The sequence below is a fragment of the Leptonychotes weddellii genome, chromosome 9 (assembly GCF_054177405.1).
Source record: "Leptonychotes weddellii isolate Sample4059 chromosome 9, ASM5417740v2, whole genome shotgun sequence".
Classification (NCBI taxonomy): domain Eukaryota; kingdom Metazoa; phylum Chordata; class Mammalia; order Carnivora; family Phocidae; genus Leptonychotes; species Leptonychotes weddellii.
In genome coordinates this window covers 38,576,605-38,594,505 of record NC_138377.1, presented here as the reverse complement: position 1 = coordinate 38,594,505, position 17,901 = coordinate 38,576,605, and the positions used below count along the sequence as shown (strand labels likewise).

The window sequence follows — 17,901 nt, the reverse complement described above, 5'->3', positions numbered from 1 at the left end:
GAGTTTCTGTTAGGGGAGATGAAAAAGTTCTGAAGATAGATAGTGGTGATGGTTGCACAACATGAGACTCTACTTAATGCCATTGAATTATATACCCATAAAGGGTTAGAGGGGTCAATTTTTATGTATTTACTGTTTACCACAATGAAAAAAAATAGCAATGTGGCCTTTCCCTATGTTCAAGGTGTAGAAGCAAGGATGTGGTAGGTCCTCAGATGCAAAATTCCGTTTCCAAAAAAAATAAAATAAAATAAAATTCCCCATTTCCTTGGGTATTTGAGTAGAAGCCATGACCAACTGTGCTGATAACACAGGAGCCAAAATTCTATATATCACCTCTGGGAAGTGGGGTCAAGGGATGGCCAAATAGACTTCCGGCTGCTGATATGGGTGACATGGTGATGGCCACAGTCAAAAAAGGCAAACCAGAGCTTGGAAAGAAGGTTCAGCCAACAGTGGTAATTCAGTTGGCAATTGAATTCAAAAGTAATTCAATTCAAAATTCATCCTGGAGAAAGATGGTGTGTTCCTTTATTTAGACCATTATTCAGGTACCACAGTCAACAATAGGAAACAAAAAAGGTGAGATGAAAGTTTCTGCCATCAAAGAGCCAGTTACAAAGTTGTGTGTAGACTTGTGGCCCACGATTGTGTCCAATGCTGGCAACTTTGCATGATTCTCCAGTGTATTTGTTAAATAACAAAAACAAACCCACCCCATTAAAAATTATTATACCTCCCAAAAAGTAATGAGGACATTCAGAGCTAATTAGTTTCTCTTTTTAAAGAAAACATGCATTAAAAAAAGGAAAACATGCCATAGTTATCTATAATGAGAGTTAGGGGCATGTGTTTGACAATGAGGTCTCTAACTGACCTCTGTTTAACTGATGGGGGTTAGCAGACACTATTCTGCTGCATCTGTAGATATACTGACCAAGGCTCAGGAAAAGCTGAAAGCTCAGCTCCTATAGCTACGTGTGTGCCTTCTGCTCCCACTGGTTTGTTGTACTCCTCCTGAGAATCAGTTAGGATTGTTCCCACACCTGTTCACACCAGGTTATTTTTAATTATGCAACTTAATTAAACATTATGTAAGCTGATGAAATATGAGCTCACAAAGAGGACAGTTGTTGTTTCTATGAAAACCAAGTTGAACGCCTTAGCAAAACCCGATAAAGGTGAATCTTAAAAAAATATTGCAGATGTACTAGGTGTGAACGAAGTAAGGTTTATAAAAATAGAAAAGGATTCGGAACATAGGTTGCTTTACAGATGCCTTTAATATTTCCATTTCACTTGAAAGAAACCCAAACTAGAACCCATGGAGGAGGCCCCCTGGGTGTGTTCTAGGCCTACATTACTAGAAACCAGCAGACTCAGAGGCAACAGTAAGGCCTTGGCTCCCAACCAACTGCATTGGATAAAATAACGTTCACTGAACTTTCAAGCATCCAGGGTAGGAACCAGTAGTCATTGTTAGGACAAAGCCAACAGATTGGTAGTAGCTGCTTAGGTGCTGTGTCAAAAAATATTCTGAAGTCACCTCTGGACTCAGGAAGCAAGAGTATAAAGAATCAACAATGTTTTCCAGGGGCGTGAAAGGGAAACAGAAAGAAAAAAGTGCCTCATGTTTACCATGACTGATCTAGAAAAAGAGAGATGAGCATAAATTAAAAACCAGACCTTCCAACTGCTAGTGATTTTTGTAACTCTTTGCCAAAACCAAGCCCAAGTGTACTTTTATTCTCATAAAATGGCATGTATCCTCCAAAGCACCCTTCTTGTTTCAACCCTAGAACCACCTACTCACGATCCGAATGAAATACCTTTGCCTTCCAGAGGAGTAAATGAGGTGCCATGATCTTGCTGACCTACCCCAGGACTCTCCACTGCAGAATAATATCCTATTCGCTAATCTTCTCCCTAAAGAAATACCAACAACATTGACAATTGTGTTGGATTTCTTTTGAAAAGCCCATTCTTAGGGGCTAGCTAACTTATACTTCAATCATCCATCTGCTTAAAGAAAACGTGAACTTCATTTTAAGAATGTTTTGAAGAATGACACCTTGTGTCTGAGAGATGGTGTTGGATTGTTTTCCTAACACTGAGCTGGCATGTTCCTGACAGTCCAAATGTAGATACGGAGTCACGTGTGTGGTTTTAGGAGAGAAAGGAATGGTGATTCATGTTGTGAATATCAGTTTTTCACGCATCGAAAAGTGTGATGTGCACCAGCTGAGGGCTTCAGTTCACTTAGTGCAAGAAGAAATGGCAGTTGAGTTGCATTGATTAAAAACAAAAAAAAGATTGAAATAATAGAATTAATCCTAGCACCAGCTATTGCTAAGAACCAGAAGGTCAGTTTGATGTTTGCCATTTTTATTATTAAGCATCAGGACATTAGAATGGGTTACTCTTTTGAAGAACTACTGATAGGAAGAGGGAGAATTTAAAACTGGCAAATCATTTACCCCTTCAGAAAACATCTTTTATTTAGCCTTTTTTTTTAAATTTCTTTAGTCACCAAATTCAGTTGTATTTTTTGTTGTTGTTGTTGTTCTTGTTGTTGTCATTGTTTCATAGATTTTGTGCAAAAGGGGGCTATTAGATATACCTCGGTATATCAACAAGTTTCTGAGTTCTAGGTCTCTGAGAAAATCTGTCCCAGCTTTCCCCAGCTGAAAAAAAAAAAAAGAAAAATTGTATCACTTGATAACAGAAACCTAATGAGCATGGCCAAAAACAAAACCTTCCCAAATAAGCAAAAAAACCAAACAAGATAAATAAGATAGAGGTGTTTTTCTTTCTCACATGAAAAAAGTCAAAGGAAGGCAATCCAGGGCTAGCATAGCAGCTCCATGGTTATTAAGGACTAGGCACTCTCTAGCTTGATGCTCTGCCATCATTCATGTGCCATCTCATGTTTCAGCATGGCTGCTCAGGTTCCAGTCATCATGTCCACATTCAAGCAGAAGGAAGAATCAAAGAAGAGCATACCTCCTCCCTTTGAGGACACTTCTCCCAAATTACACATAACATTTCTTTTTACATGTCATTGGCCATATTTCAATCATTTGCCACATCCAGCTACAAGAAAGATTGAGGAGCATATTCTTTTGACTAGATGGCAATGTGTGTAACTAAAAACTAGAATTTTCTGTTACCTGCGTGGCTCAGTTGGTTAAGTGTCCAACTCTTCATTTCAGCTCAGGTCAGAGTACCTAGTGAGATTGAGCCCTGTGTTGAGCTATGTGTTGGGTGTAGAACCTACTTAAGATTCTCTCCCTCTCCCTTTGTCCCTTCCCCCTCCCTCTCTAAAAAAAAAAAAGAATTTTGTTACTAAATAAGATAGAACAACTACTAAAAAAAGTGAAAAAAGAAATATAACTGATATTTTGAGAAATGAGAAAATGGAATATAAAATGTTCAATTAAAATAAAAGACAGAAAAAGAGTGAAACACAGAAATAATAACAACTAATAGAAACAAAGGGCAATAGAAAACAGTAATGACTATAACAGATATTAATCCAACTGTATCAATAACCACTTTGAATGTCAGAGGTCTAAATATACCAATTAAAAGACACAGTTTGTCAGAGTGGATAAAAACACATGATCCAACTATATATATGTTGTCCACAAGAAACCCACTTTAAATATAGAGATGTATCTTATATTTAAAAACAACATCTTTGGGGCACTGGGTGGCTCAGTTGGTTGAGCGTCTGCCTTTGGCTCGGGTCATGATCCCAAGGTCCTGGGATTGAGCCCCATGTTGGACTCCCTGTTCAGCGGGGAGTCTGCTTCTCCCTCTTCCTCTGCTCCTCCCCGCCCCCCAGATTGTGCACTCTCTCTCTCGCTCTCTCACTCCCTCTCTCAAGTGAATAAATAAAATATTTTTTAAAAATTAAAAAAATAAAAAACAATAAAATTTGAAAAATTAAAACAATATCATTCACATTAGCATCCCTCAAAATGAAATACTTAGGTATGAATCTAACAAAATATGTACAAGGTTTATATGAAGGAAACTACAAAACTTTGATGAGCGAAACCAAAGAACTAAATAAATGGAGAGCTATTCCATATTCAAATAAGACTCAATATTGTCAAGATATCGGTTATTACCAACTTGATCTATAGTTTCAATGCAATCCCAACCCAAATCCCAGAAACTTATTTTATGGATATTTTATGGATATTTATGGACAAACTAATGCTAAAGTTTATACAAAGAGGCAAAAGACCCAGAATAGCTAACATAATATTGAAAGAGAAGAACAAAGTTGGAGGGCTAATGCTACCCAATTTGAATATTTACCAATAAAGCTACTTTTCTTCTTACACTGTAATCAAGACAATGAAATAAATCAATGAGACAGAATTGAGAGTCTAGAAATAGAGCCACATAAATGTAGTCATCTGATCTTTGACAAAGTAGCAAAGGCAACACAATGGAGTAAGGATAGTCTCTTCAATAAATGGTGCAAGAACAACTAGACATCCACATGCAAAAAAATGAATCGAGACACAGACCTTATACCCTTCAAAAAACTAACTCAAAATGGATCACCAAAAAAAAAAAAAAAAAGGATCACCAACCTAAATGTAAAGTGTAAAAGTATAAAACTTCTAGAAGATAACATAGGAGAAAACCTAGATGACCTTGGGTATGATCATGCCTTTTTAGATAAAATAGCAAAGACATATTCCATGAAAGAAATACTTAATAAGCTGAACTTTTACTGAAATTAAAAGTTTTGCTCCCAAGAAAGACAGTATCAAGAGAATGAGAAGACAAACCACAGACTGGGAGAAAACATTTGCAAAAGACCCATCTGATGAAAGGACCATTATTCAAAATATACAAAGAACTTCTAAAACTCAACAATAAGAAAACAAACCACCCAATTAAAAAATGGCCCACAGATCTTAACAGACACCTCACCAAAGAAGATATGCGATGGCAAATAAGCGCATAAAAAATGCTCCACATTCTATATCATCAGGGAAATGCAAATTAAAACAATAAGATACCTCTACACATGTCTTAGAAAAGCCAAAATCAAGGACACTGACACCAAATGTTGGTGACGCTATGGATCAACAGAAACTCTCATACTGTTAGTGGGAATGCAAAAGGGCACAGCCACTTTGGAAGAGTTTGGTGTTTTCTTACAAAACTAAATGTACTCTTACCATATGGTCCAGCAATCATGTTCCTTAGTATTTACCTGAAGGAGCTGAAAACTTATGTCCACACAAAAACTGCACGCAGATGTTTATAGCAGCTTTATTCATAATTGCTAAAACTTGGAAGCAACGAAGATGTCTTTCAGTAAGTGCATGGATAAATAAACCGTGCTCCATCCAAACAATGGACTATCACTGGGCACTAAGGAGAAATGAGCTACCAAGCCATGAAAAAGACAGGCAGAAACCTTAAGTGCATATTGTTCAGTGAAAAAAGCTAATCTGAAAAGGCTACATACTATATAATTTCAACTGTATGATATTCTGGAAAAGGCAAAACTAGGAAGACAAGAAAAAGATCAGTGGTTGCCAGGGGTAGGCAAAGATGAATAGGCAGAGCACAGAGGATTTTTAGGACAGTGAAAATACTCTGTATGATATTATAATGATGAATATATGTCATTTTATACTTGTCCAAACCCATAGAATTTATGATATCAAGACTGAACCCTAAGGTAAGCTATGGACTTTGGATGATTATAGTGTGTCAGTGTAAGTTCATTCTTGGAAAAAAATGTACCATTCTGGTCAGTGATAATGGGGGCTGTGATGTGGGGGGGGCAGGAAATATAGGGGCAATCTCTCTACCTTCCTCTCAATTTTGTTGTAAACCTAAAACTTCTCAAGTTGTTTTAAAATTTTTTTAAAAAAATAAGAAGGATGAAAAGAAAATGAAAATTGGAATTAAGTCACATTCTTGCCCTCAAAGGAGCATCATAATCTGTGAAGACAATTTTAGAGAAAGCAACTTTTGTGCTTCAAAATTTCCTTGCTGATACTATGAGAATACTGATAAAGGGTGGGTGGATTCTTGGAGGGGTGCAGTCTAAGTTTCTTTGCTCATAGAGTACTAAATGCCACCCTTAACCACTATCGCACCCCCACCAGACGTGAAATGTTTTGTCTATTTCAAGGAGGTGAGCTGAGAACACTTTGGCAAGTTTTATCTTATTGTGATCCCAAACTTTCCCTTCTCTTGCTCTATCCCCAGAAAATTTCTAGGCCAAGAATCAGTTATCTCTTACCTTTCAACACTAAAAAAGAAGACAAAATAATACAAATTATATCTATTTGTTGAAAAGTTTTGAAAGAAAGTCACTATAGATAAAATGTGGAATTTAGGAGGGTTGCCATTTCTTTTTGCCATCTCCGAAGTTTATATAGGTGTCTCTTTTGGGGGGTAGTCTCCTCTCCTTCTTTCATTTCTTCCTTCCCCTTCATTTTTTTTCTTCCTTAAATCCTCACAAAAGAGATTCATCAAAGTTGGTGTACAATTCCCAACAAATCCAAAATCTCGATCTCTAAATCTCTGGTTCTTGGGTTGCTGATATAGCAGAATGCCCCGTGCTTTGGGCAGCAAGAGACATCTGTCTGCTGCAGGCTCTGGCACCAGGCTTCCCATCCAGGCATCCTCCAATGCCTCTGTCCCTATGCCACTGCCAGCCAAGAGTACTTTGGGGAGAGCACCTCCCTTCTGCCTTTCCTAAGGGTTTTTTTTTCCGCTGCCTTGTGCCCCTGCCAGATCCCCCTGAGCTCACTTCATTGATTCCTGAAAACCATCAATATCTAAGCTTTTTTCTTTATTCCACTGCTTGCAAATATTAAGCATGGGGTAACTTTTCTGAAAAGTTAAATGGAAAAGGTGAGTTAACAGGCTATTGGATGTATAGTGCCCTTTACTCTTGGCTGAGGGAAAGAGCATTCTAAGCAGTAATTTTAAATCCTCTTCAACGAGTACCTTGAAGCAATGAAAGGAGTAAAAAAAGCAAGCATGGTGGAGAGCATTAGGCAATTATCATTGAAAATTATTTAAGCTTAAATAACTAAAATAATTTATTCTATAAAATCATACGAAGTAGTGGAAAGGATTCTGCATGGTCAATTTGCTTTCTCATGTAGCAGCTGAAGAGGTAAGCAAAAATGGTTGAATTCTAAAAGTCTCAACTTAGTGAATTAATATAGATTTGCGGATGGCATTAAAGACCTGAAGATGATGATGAGTCATTGCTGCAAATGGATTGGCAAATGGGATTAAATGATTTTCAGTGATACAAAAACCTAATAAAATTAAAACATTGAGTCCTGCACAAATGATGACCTTCTCTGCCGCTTCTACCATAAAAGGAACACTCTTCCAATATTTATGGAGAATTGCTCGAGAACAGTGGTTAAGAACATGGACTTAGGAGACAGACCACCTAAGTTTGAATTGTAGTCCTGCCACTTCAAGTTATAGGTCCTTGGGTATGTCAACAAAGCACCATGTGCCTTGGTTTCCTCATCTGTAAAATAAGGCAGCGCGTGAGTTACTTACGTAAGTGCTTTGAGTAGGGCCTGGCACACAGGAAGTACTATGTGTTAGCTATCTCTACCTGTTAACACATGCATTCTTTGGTTGTTGGGTAGCTCTGTCTTGGCCCCAGCTGTCTTTGGGACTGTGAGCTGTGGAGGAACTGCATCCTTCAGCTTGCATGCTGTGGTGGTCCTCACAGTGGTATGTTCATATCCCATTATTCCTCACCATTCTTGGAATGTGGGGGAAATATGCTGGGGGAGGAGGAACATCTTCTCATCCCATCCCTACTGCTCAGGATGCTCCTGTCTGTGTGAAGGGGGCCAGTGGTCACCTGTTCCTGCCCTTGAGACTCTACCAACAAAAATTTATTGAGCACCTTTCATGTGCCAGTCCCTGGTGAGGGAGTCAACTGAATTTGACAGGCACTGCAGAGGAAGGCACAAGAGGCCATGAGAGCCCATGGGATGCACCAACTGGGCTTTGGAGGGATCAGGAAAGATTCCATCCAGAAGGTGACATATTTAATTGAATATTAAAGAATTGATAGGATTCTCCAGATAGACAAGAAGGGATGAGGTAGAAGAAATCAAGCACCAAAATGCCCAGAATGTGACTAGTTTGGGGAATAGGTCATGCCCTCTGAATCTTACCCTGGTATTGGGTTTACCTTCTGGCAAGGGTGTGGCTAGTCCATATGGCCTCTTTCTAGGTAAAAGGACAGAGCTTGTTCAAGCTTGGTGAGTGGACCACAGACTGGATCAGTACCTACTGCTCCCAGGCTGCGCTCCCTATGCTTTAGTTCTACAGTCTAGCTCCCGCAGCTTTGTTACAACAGGCTGTTGACTTTCTCCTTGTGGTTAAGAACTACATGGGACTCCACTCTCTATATCCTCTGAAACTGCATCTCGAGTTGGGGTTCTCAGACCACCTGCATCAGAATCATATAAAAAGTGTATTTAAAAATGCAGATTTCAACCAGTGGTCCAAGATGGCAGCAAAGGAAGATCCTGAACTCACCTTCTTCCATGGCATAAAAACAGACACATTGATCAATGAAACAGAATAGAGACCCCAGAAATAAACCCATGCATATATGATCAATTAATTTACAACAAAGGAGGCAAGAATATACAATGGGGAAAGGATGGTCTCCTCAATAAATGAACTGAACATGGGGCGCCTGGGTGGCTCAGTCATTAAGCGTCTGCCTTCGGCTCAGGTCATGATCCCAGTGTCCTGGGATCGAGCCCCACATCGGGCTCCCTGCTCGGCGGGAAGCCTGCTTCTCCCTCTCCCACTCCCCCTGCTTGTGTTCCCTCCCTCGCTGTGTCTCTCTCTGTCAAATAAATAAATAAAATCTTTAAAAATAAAAAAATAAAAATAAATGAACTGAACAGCCACATGTAAAAAAATGAAACTGAACTACTATCCTACATCATGCATAAAAATGAACTCAATCTGGATTAAAAACTTGAAGGTAAGACTGGACACCATAAAACTCCTAGAGGAAATCATAGGTGTTAAGCTCCTTGACATCAGTCTTGGTGATGATTTTTAAAATCTGACTCCAGAACCAATGAAAACAAAAGCAAAAATAAATGAGTGGGATTACATCAAACTCAAAAGCTTCTGAACAGCAAAGGAGGAAACTATCAACAAAATGAAAAGGCAACTTAATGAATGGGAGAAAATATTTCAAATAATATATCTGATAAGGGGTTAATATAAAAAATACACAAAGAGCTTATACAACTCAACAGCAAAAACCAAACAATTTGATTTAAAAATGGGCAGAGGATCTGAATAGACATATTTTTCAAAGAAGACATACAGATGGCCAATAGGCACATGAAAAGATACTCAACATCACTCATCATCAGGAAAATACAAATAAATCAAAACCACAATGAGATATCATCTCCCACCTGTCAGAATGGCTATTATCAAAAAGACAAGAAATAACAAGTGTTGGTGAGGATGTGATGAAAAGGGAACCCTCATGCACAGTTGCTGGGAATGTAAACTGGTGCAGCCATCATGGGAAACAGTATGGGGTTTTCTTAAAAAATTAGAACTACCAAATGGTCCAATTCCACTTCTGGGTATTTATCTGAAGAAAAAAACATTAATCCAAAAAGATATATGCACGGTTATGTTCACTGCAACATTATTTACAATAGCCAGGATATGGAAACAACCTAAGGGTCCACTGATGGATGAGTGGATAAAGAAAATGTGGCATACATACACACACAGAAATACTACTCAGTCTTAAAAAAGAACGAAATCTGGGACATCTGGGTGACTCAGTTAAGTGTCTGCTTTCAGCTCGGGTCATGATCCTGGGGTCCTGGGATTGAGTCCTGCATCGGGCTCCCTGCTTGGTGGGAAGCCTGCTTCTCCCTCTCCCTCTGCCGCTCCCCCTGGCTTGTGCTCTCGCTATCAAACAAATAAATAAATAAATAAACAAATAAAATAAATAAATTTAAAAATTAAAAAAAATAAATCTTATTTGTGACAATATAGATGGACCTTGAGGGTATTACGCTAAGTGAAATACATCAGACAGAGAAAGACGAATGCCATATGATTTCACTGATACGCAGAATCTAAAAAATGAAACAAATGAACAAACAAAGCTAAACTAAATTCATTGATACAGAGAACAGATTGGTGGTGGTCAGAGGGAAGGGGGGTGAAGATAAGTGAAATGGGAGAAGGGGATCTACAGGTACAAACTTCCAGTTATGAAATAAGTAAGTCTTGAGGAGGTAATGTACATCATGGTGACTATAGTTAATAATATTGTATTGCATATTTGAAAGTTGCTAAGAGAGTAAATCTTAAAAATTCTTATCACAAGAAAAAAATTTTTTTGTAACTTTGTATGGTGACAGACGGTAACTAGACTTATTGTGGTGATTGTTCCATAGTGTGTATAAATATTGAATCATGTACATTGAAACTAATATAATGTTGTATGTCAATTATACCTCCATTAAAATATTTTTTTAAATGCAGATTTCCACCCCCCACCCAGCTCTACGGAATCAAATGCACTGGGATGAGAGCTGGAAATCTTCATTTGTAATAAGAAAAAGGGCTGAGGTAGAAAAACACTGTTAAAACATATTCCCTGGTTAATTCTGATGCGTGTTAGAGTAGGAGAACCACTGCCATAGGGCCTTGTAGAGAGCCTAGCGTATTGTTTATACTCAATAAACTTTCTGGACATGAAAGACAAGGTGGGTCTCTAGGAGGGGAATGTGGTATAAACAGGGCAGGGCAGAGGAATGGAAAGGCCCTCTGTAGGACAATGGGCAGCTGCTTCCATTAAAAAGAGGACTGAGGTCCTCTGGTGGGGGAGGGACAGGGGTACGAGGGCCATTGTGAGTCTTCTCTCCAATGCAGACTAAGTGGAACCCTTGACTCAGAGACTTCTTCTGCTGCTTGTCCCCATCTCCTTCCCCTGCTCTTGTTCTCCACCACAGAGCTTTTCCCCAAAGGCTTCTCCAGGGCAGGGTTAGCCACCCCTTCACCTCTGTGGCTCCTGAGAGCATAGAGCCCCCCTGGCTACAGGTTCAAGGTTTGCTGTGGTTAGCTACACCCTGCTTCCTCATGCTCCCCCCTGCTCTTTTAAAAAAGGGAAAAATTTATTTCTTCAGACCTCCCCAGACCAACAGATAAATCAGCCAAAATTTTTAACAGGCAATAGATGAATATATCACAAGTTCCAGGTGAATATATCCAAATGAATATATTGCAAATTCCAGATGACAGACTAGTAAACATGGCCCTTCCAAAGCCATGGTTTTTGACCTCATCTTGGAATCACCTGGGGAGCTTTAAAAAGAACTGCCTGGTCTCATACCCAGAGATTCTGAGGTAGTGCTCTGGAGTACATCATGAGTTTTGGGGATTTCTAGAAGCTTCTCAAGGGATTCCGATGTGCATTAGAGTTGAGAACAACTGCTCCAGCAACATCATCATTTGAGAAATTCTAATGGTAGAGTCTTCAAGCATCCAGCCAAGTCAGTCCGTACAAGGGTAGTTGGGGGTAGGGGGGCATCAAACCATATTGCCCTGGCCTTGAGCCGAATTATAGGTGGCTCAACAAAACACATGCTCAAGACCCTGCTAATTTGTCTCCAGAAATGGAAGGAGATGGAGAAAACTATACTTACTAGGACACTTTTCAGGGAGAGAATTGCAACAGGTTGGAAGGAATTCTCTGATAGTATAAAGATTAAAACCCCAAAAGGCATGCTCTGAGAGGCAATCCATGGTTACCAAACTGTCTTCTAAGAAGAATGAGCTCAGTTAACGATAGTTTTGTTTTTGCTGGTTGGGCATTAGAACTTTGGGGCCAGAAGAAAAAAAGAAAAGAAAGAGAAATTTGGGACCAGAGCTGAACTGTTGACATCAGCAGCTGGTGTTACCAAACCTTCCCACCTTAAGCCTTAGGCGTTTCTACATATTGAACAACATTGTAAAGAATATCAGTTTGAATGAGATCCAAGTTATGAAGTCCTCTTGTCTCACTCTTGTACCTGCCTCCCTGTAAAAAACCTCTCGTCCAGGTCCTCTGTCTGCAAAGACAGGGGCGTCCAGCCCAGACTGCCATTTGGTAGTGAAGGGGGAAGCTCAAAAGCCTTGCTTTCTTCTGAGACAGCATTTTTATTACAGCTATTGTAAAACCTCTAGCCAATTTAGATTAGATTTTTTAAATTGTGCAGTTATAAAATATTTTTGCCAACATGTCTCAGTTGTTTTTTTTTTTAAATCCTTACTGATGCTGATACTTAAGCATTTTTAAAATTTTAGTCCTTTTTTTTTAGTTAATTCTTAAACTTTCTTTACAGATACATAAGTGAAGCATAGGTTACCTAAGAAGGAATCTTGAGTGGAAAGAAGCATCTTTTTGGCAAGTAGTCCAATGACAAGACAGAGCTAAATTCCCAGGTGGAGGGGCATCAGAGAGCTTGTAACTAACCGCCATCTGAAGTCAGCCCAGTACCTGGATGCAACCACACAGCTAGTGCATTTTCAATGTCATGACCTATGTACTTGGGCGGCTGCCAAAGGGGTGTCTTATCCTCACATATCATAAACTATTAAGTAACTGAATTTAACAGGCACTTTAAACCAAGCCCTGGAGTAGGTGTTTGGCAGGTGTGGTCTCACCCCTCCAGGAACTTATAATCCTCATGGGAAGAGAAGACATTTTCCCATACTAAGCAGTTAGATACCAAACTGTATCTCAACATAGATGATAGAACATGTACCTATATTTTAACTCAGTTCACCCACAAAATGGAATAATAATACTTACCCACAGGGTTGTTGCTAAGTGAAATAACTCTATGCCATTTGAATAAAATATTTAAGCCCTGAGCATACAGTAACAGTTCAGGAAATGTTATTTCTTTTCCATCTATTCATCAAGGGGATAGAGAACTTAAAGATCACCAGGACTCGTAGCTTCATTCTATTTTAATTTTTTTAAAGATTTATTTATTTGTTTTAGGGGGGGAGGGGCAGAGGGAGAGAGAGTTTTAAGCAGACTCTGCGATGAGTGCAGAGCCCAACGCCGGGCTCAGTCTCATAACCCTGAGACCAAGACCTGAACCAAAACCAAGAGTTGGGCACTCAATCGACTGAACCACCCAGGGGCCCCACTATCTTCATTTTAAAAGTAAAACTCAGAAAGGTAAAATGAATTGCCCAAAGTCACACAGCTAGAAAGAGGCAGAGCTAATAACCAAAGAAACGACCTGTATTCCTCTTTGGATTTCTCAGAAAGCGATTGCCAGGGTTCTTCAAAATTCCACATTGCCCCCTAAATGAGTGCCCCAGAGCAATAACCTGAGGTCGTTGAAATGACAAAATACAAGTCCCCCACCTAGGTTTAAAGCCACATTCATCCGGTTTCAGTTGAGAAAGCTGCTAATGGCTCTTACCATGCCTTTCCCAGTTGAAGCACAGAACCAAAACATTTGCAGCCTGAGGATTCCCTCCCACTGCTTGTAGATCAAACACAAACAGAAGCAGTGGGAGGCCGGGCCATCTCTAACTGAGAGAATCAATATCAATGAAACAGACAAAATCCCAAAATCTCAAAATAATGAAAACAAAGATATCCAAGTAATAAAATCTGCTAGAATCACAAAGACAACACAACTCCGATCTCAGCTGGCTCAAAGAAAGTGTCCATTAACAAGGGATTAACACAAGGAAAGGACACAACCAGTCAATAGGAAATGAAAACATTTCACACAGTCTAGTCGAATTTGAGCCCACCCTCGGATTATGGACGAGGGTGTGTTGAGACAGTGTGGTCCTGACTATAGAAAGATAGTCTCCAGAAACCATCAGCCAGATGCCAACTGAAAGAAACACCCGAACCTGCTGCTATTTGTTGGACTGAAAATTTGGGCTGACAGGCCAGAAGATAAGGCAAAACACAGAGCAACTGCCCTTAAGTAGTCTTGCCCATTGCAATTTTCAAATTAAAATTTGAAAGAAAGCCTCCATCAAAAGAAAGGGGGGAAGGGAAAAAAAAAAAAAGAAAACCAACCCCCAAACTGTGGAATAAAATTTTATTAGTTTATTATAAAATAAGTAAAATGGCATTCCCATGCCCAGTATGAAGACAATGTGGGTACTTTTCTGTATAAAATATTACAGTTTGGAGGAAATCAAAAGCAAATATCAAAATTGAATATAGTTGACCAGTGCGCCTGAATTAGTATAATAATTATATTCTACTAATGGCTGTGATATTCCTAGTTAACAGCCAAGCAGCCCATAGAATTGAATCAAAAATATGCTATTTGTATGATAAAATTCAAACATTTCTGCAGGGGTTAACATTTAAAGTTAAATGATTTTTTTTTTTTTTGCTCATTTTATTTGAGGAAAACGCTGTAATGACATCCACTTGATTAGCATATCATTAACCATATGCACTGATTTCAGATAAAATGGATCTCCTGTGTTTGTTTGGGAATCATTAGCAACTCCAAGAAGGTTGCCAATTTAAAAAAAACTGGCCCCATGAGCACGCCAAGCTCTGTAGTCTGAACCTAAAAATGTGAGTTGGACCCCTGGAAACTTATTACAAAGAAAAGCAACAGAAAGGAACAGAGAAGAGGGAATGGCTAAAGTTTGAATCCTTCCCAGACACTGAACTACAGCAGTTCAGGCCATTTAATAGAAAACAAGCCCAATAATCATCAGTAGCTCACGGCTAAGGGGCCATAGTTCACACATGACAGATCAGGACACGCCATCACATGTGTGATCTGCAACGGAAGAGATTATTTGAAAGTGGGACTGCCTCAAAAAGTCTGACTCGTCCCTAAGGGTTTCCCTATGATGGACGGGTCACTATTCCAGAAGAAAGTCATATTTACAATGGCTTCGCCCATTCCGTGGGGAGCTCTGCCATCCAGGGTCTATTTCAGCAGCTGCCATCTGAAAAATCTTTCCTCCATAGGTTTTACGTCTACATGTGTGTATATACAGGCTCGCGTAAATCACTCATTTGTTTCCCAATTACTAAAATATTCCTCATTTCGTCTACTTAGCATCCCATGTCTCCTAAGGAGAAAACATTTTAGCAAAAATGTGAAGCTTAGTCCCCAAAGCTTATTACTTAAATGCAAAGGATTTGAGGCAGGTCTTTGGGGCTATTAGGAAAGGCTTAGATAGAAGAGACAAGAGTAGTTTGGGGTTGTTTTCTATATCGGGCTGTTGGGAACATCTTTTCATGTAAATGCTCTCTGAAACTTTAAACACACACACACCACTTAACGAAGTGGCAAGGGTTTTGAAACTGGGTCACCCTAGAATCCAATCTCGAAGTGATAGACAATATAGTTACTTGCCTAATTATTCTCCCTTATTCTTGCTAAAAGAATCCCACCTCAGGATCTTTGTTCCGATAAAAAATGCAGCTTCCTGGACTTCCGTGCAGACAGAGTAGCCATGAAACACGTTCTGGCCATGAGATGACGGGATATGGGTATGAATTCTGGGGAAACTTTTAATTAGGAAAGGCAGCCTCAGCTGGCAGGGTCCTTTGCCTCCCTGGCCTTCTCCCTTCTTCCTGCTAGAGTTCCAGCAGCCACATGGCAATGATGAATCCAAGGACAAAAGTCAACACACTGAATGGCAGAGTGGAAAGACAAAGAGCCTGGGTCCCTGGGAATAGTGAGCCAATGCAGTGCTTAGACTGCCTCCCCATGACATCTTGTTTCATGAGCCAAATGAATCCAACTTGCTTAAGCCACCAGCTGTCAGATACTCTACTATTTCCAGCCAACGCACCTCTGAATGATAAACTGTCTCTGGGCTTCATTTCCTTATCTGCAAAAAGGGGGTGGAACCTTCACCAACTGTCAAGATTTGCTGTAAAGCCTAGTTAATAGCTATATAATTCCTAGTGTAATGCCTGGCTCACAGTAATAACTGGATGCCATCATTATTATTATTTATTAATAAGATTAAAGTTATTTCTTTTTCTTTGGCAAAACTTGAAGGAGCAGAGTCAAGCTTTCCCTGAGATGAGGACTATCTTCTGGGCAAGGTGCTGAGGTCATTTTGGGGTGGAACCAGCTGACTGAAATCAGCTTTATAAGGACCCTTACCTTACTTAGTAGAATGGCCAATAAATAGCCAATATCCAAAGACTGTGTCCCTCTGTCCTTAGTTTAGAAGTTTTTTCTGGCTTATTGCTAATGCATACTAGCTATTTTTAACACTTGGAGAGCAAACTGTTGATTTCTTTATAGTGAAACCAAATCCCTTGGCTGCATTTCATTCCTGAGCAGCAATCACACCAGCAAACTGCAAAATTAGCATTTAATAGCTCATTTCAATGAAAAACCAGAAAAACATTCTTTGGGCACCACAGGTTTTTGCCTCCAAAGATAGCACTTCTTTTTTTATTTCCTGAGTATGTGAAATTGCCCTAATTCTGACTTACTTAGTGGGATATGCATTTGGCTTCCTGGTTTCAATTTTGTGGCCAAAATGATCAGTTGTTGCTCTTTTTTGAAGGCTGTATAAATTAGTTTTACTTGAAGTCTGTTGATCTATTAGTCCAGCACAATCAATACACGAGGCTTAAAAATAAATCCTGGGGTACGATTTAGAGCATCCTCTATGATGTACATCCCAGCATCAAGACCCTGGTCTTCAGTGCTCTCCCAGGCCCTTCCATTGCTTTGCTACAATTTGGCTCAACACATCAGTTAAGCAAATTTAGAATGCTAGTCAATGGTGGCTGAGATTTTGTTAGGGCCAAACCAAATAAAACAAAAAATACCTGTTTGCTAGGAGGTCCATTTGAAGAGTGATAACCAGAAAAAATGGCCAAAATGAATCTCATGGTCTGTTAAGTAGGAGTTTTCTGTACCACAGAGATTTCAGTCAACTACTCCTAGGTATTTCAAGTTTCTCAGTTGTCTAGAGGAAGCTCTATGCCAGCGCTCTCCAACAGAAGCATAATGTGAACCACTAACATGAAACATATATGTAATTTTAAGTTTTTTAGTAGTCACATTGAAATAAAAGTAAAAAGACCCAGGTAAAATGAATTTCAGTAGTATATTTTACTTAACCCCCAAATATATCCAAAATACCATCATTCCAACATACGCTCAATAACAAAAATTAATGAGATATTTTTACATTCTTTCTTTGTATGAGATCCTTACAATCTGTGGTGTATTTTACACTTACAGCACATCTCAGTTCAGACGGGCCACATTCCAGGTGTTCAATAGGCACATGTGGACGGTGGCTAACATATCTGACAGCTATACCATAAGGCCTATCATTTCATATGCTGCCTTAACATCCTGAGGCCTCATGGGGGCCCCCACGTTCTAACTGTGAGTTCCCCTGCTCTTGCCACCCAGTGGGAAAGGCTCCCTACCCAGCTAGTTTCCCTAGCAGCCAGACCAGCTGTGTTCCACCTGGTCCTCAACCGAATGAGCTTCACCTCTCTGCAAGCCTGTGGAATTATTCAAACAAGCCAATCACATCCTCCTCTGGAAACCGGAAGTCACCTAACCCTCTTGTTACTACAAAGCTAGCATCCCACGGCCCCTGCTGCTTCCCTTTGCTCCCTGATGCCATCTCTATGTGGCTCTGCATGGCGTGTGGTGTCTCCCTACCCCCAGCTGTGAGTATATGGGAATAATAAATGGCTGTCAATCTCCTGTTCTGTCCAGTGGCGTGTATTCAGCTCTCCTTAGAACCTTAGGGCAGGGCTCTCTCCTGCACCCATGAGGTGAAGAGGAGGTGAGCAAAACAACAGCATGAGTCTATACTTTT

At 39.7% G+C, this 17,901-nt stretch overlaps 1 long non-coding RNA gene across 1 annotated transcript in view; it reads right to left on the bottom strand.

Annotated features, from left to right (window-relative positions):
- Positions 1 to 1,138: 1,138 nt before the first annotated feature.
- Positions 1,139 to 17,901, bottom strand: part of LOC145723424 (uncharacterized) — a 58,351-nt gene continuing 41,588 nt past the window's right edge. Inside the window, exon 3 of the long non-coding RNA XR_014148453.1 lies at positions 1,139 to 2,684. This is a non-coding gene — a long non-coding RNA (uncharacterized LOC145723424). The remainder of the gene's footprint in view (positions 2,685 to 17,901) is intronic.